This window comes from Penaeus monodon, chromosome 33 (assembly GCF_015228065.2).
Source record: "Penaeus monodon isolate SGIC_2016 chromosome 33, NSTDA_Pmon_1, whole genome shotgun sequence".
NCBI classification, from domain to species: domain Eukaryota; kingdom Metazoa; phylum Arthropoda; class Malacostraca; order Decapoda; family Penaeidae; genus Penaeus; species Penaeus monodon.
Window position 1 is genome coordinate 2578604 of NC_051418.1, and position 2293 is coordinate 2580896.

Consider the following 2293-nt stretch of genomic DNA (forward strand, 5'->3'; position numbering starts at 1 on the left):
AAAAAAGGCCGTGGCCAAGACGCCGGCCGCGAGAGGCCCTGAGAGTGGTTTCTCATCAAAAAACCATCATCATCAGGGCCCCACACCGTTCGCAGCCGGCGCCGACAAGCCCCGAGAGCCCGCCCGCCCGGGTTGGGCTGGCTGCTGCTGCTCGGGCCTCGTGCCGCCTCGACCCCTTTCCAAAACAGGGAGATCCCAAGAAGAGCTCTCGACTGTTTTGTGGCGTTTTCCAGGGGATCGGAGGGAAGCTATCCTCGGGCTAAGGGCCGACTTATCCACGACCAAGCGATGTTGGCGGGGAACCCTCCTCCGCTTCGGTCAACGAGGGTTCGGCTTGCTCGAGCATTTGCTACTACCACCAAGATCCGCACCAGTGGCGGCTCCAGACCGGCTCGCGCCGTATCCTTCTACGCTCACCACCGCGCCCTCCTACTCGCCGGGGCCTCGAGACCTCCTCGACGCAGCCTATAGTGCGCCCGGCGGTCGAGTATCGGGAGGATGCTTGAGCGCCATGCCATTTTCGGGGTTACTTGCTTCGGCAGGTGAGTTGTTACACACTCCTTAGCGGATTCCAACTTCCATGGCCACCGTCCTGCTGTCTATAGCAAGCAACTCCCTTCCATGGGATCGGAATTAGCATCCATTTAGGCCCCTTAACTCGACGTTTGGTTCATCCCACAGCGCCAGTTCTGCTTACCAAAATTGGCCCACTAGGCACTCCGATTCTCGTCCGGGGCTTCAGCGAAGCAAGCCCGGCACCTCACCCATTTAAAGTTTGAGAATGGGCTGAGGACATTTCGTCCCCAACACCCCTAGTCATTCGCTTTACCGGATGGAACTCGTTCGAAGCGAGCGCCAGCTATCCTGAGGGAAACTTCGGAGGGAACCAGCTACTAGATAGTTCGATTGGTCTTTCGCCCCTATACTCAGCTCTGGCGATCGATTTGCACGTCAGAAACGCTTCGGACCTCCACCAGGGTTTCCCCTGGCTTCATCCTGGCCAAGCATAGTTCACTATCTTTCGGGTCCCAACATCTATGCTCTGGGTACCCGCCGACACATCCGGCCGCCCGAGCCCGCCGAGGCGGGGGCGACCGTTCGTCATGGCGAGTCCCGGACCTGCGCCCCCCCCGCCGCCCGGTGAGGGGCGTGCGGGGCGTGCGGGAGCGGGAGGGAGCCCGCGCCGTCCCGGGGAGGAAAGTCAGTCACTCCGTCCGGGTGCGCGCGGCCGCCCGCTGCTCCGAGGGATCGGCCCGATCACTTTCATTGCGCCCGTGGGTTTAGCGCGCCCATTGACTCGCATACATGTTGGACTCCTTGGTCCGTGTTTCAAGACGGGTCGGGAGGAGTACCGACTCTTTGCACGCCGCGAAGGCCACGCGGGAGAGGGAAAGGGAAGCGCGGGAGCCAGCGAATTAGGCTCGACCGCGGCCTCGGACCAGTCCCCCGTTCCCGGCAGGCCCCGGAGGAGAGACCGTCGGGGGGGCAAGACGAGGGCACCGGGGGATCCCCGGACGGGCGCGCTGGAAAACGCCCCCCGCCCAACGAGGAGCGGAGGACGAACGCGCCGCCGGTTCCTACCAGGACCCGGGCCTCAGACGCCCGTGTGTCCCCAACGCGTCGCGGCGACCTACTGCGGGGGGAAGATCGCCCGCCGGCGCCGGGCAGGCGGCGGGGGCCGCTCCCCGCGTTGGCTCCTTCGGCCGAGGCCTCCGGAACGGGAAGTCGCCACGCCCGCTGCCGTCTCCCGGCAGGCCGACGAACTGAATCCCCCCAGTTCGATCTTCGAATCTCCGCCCGTTTAGCCTCTTAACGGTTTCACGTTCTCTTGAACTCTCTCTACAGGGTTCTGTTTCAACTTTCCCTCACGGTACTTGTTCGCTATCGGTCTCGTGGTCATATTTAGCCTTAGATGGAGTTTACCACCTGCTTTAGGTTGCGGTTTCAGGCAACCCGACTCTAAGGAGAGGCCCGTTCCGCACTCCCGAAACCCCCCTCCCCGCGAACGAGGAGGAGGAAGTCCCTTTCCGCCACACGGGCCTGACACCCTCCGTGGGTATGAGAGTCATTCATGAACAACTTAGGCGGCTCGGAAGCGCGTGCAGGACCTCTCCCGAACGCAGCACCCCTCGAGCCCCCCGCGAAGGGGACGCGAGGCTTTGCGCTGGGCTCTTCCCGTTTCGGTCGCACTTACTCAGGGAATCCCGGTTGGTTTCTTTTCCTCCGCTGATTAATATGCTTAAATTAGGCGGGTCATCTCCCTCCACTCGAGGTCGACGTACGTACAACAAAA

The 2293-nt window shown here is 62.6% G+C and overlaps 1 non-coding gene across 1 annotated transcript in view; it reads right to left on the minus strand.

Moving 5' to 3' along the window:
- LOC119594453 overlaps positions 1-2276 on the minus strand; it is a 5695-nt gene extending 3419 nt beyond the window's left edge. The window contains exon 1 of the ribosomal RNA XR_005230623.1: positions 1-2276. This exon is cut by the window's left edge and continues 3419 nt beyond it. This is a non-coding gene — a ribosomal RNA (large subunit ribosomal RNA).
- Positions 2277-2293: the final 17 nt, after the last annotated feature.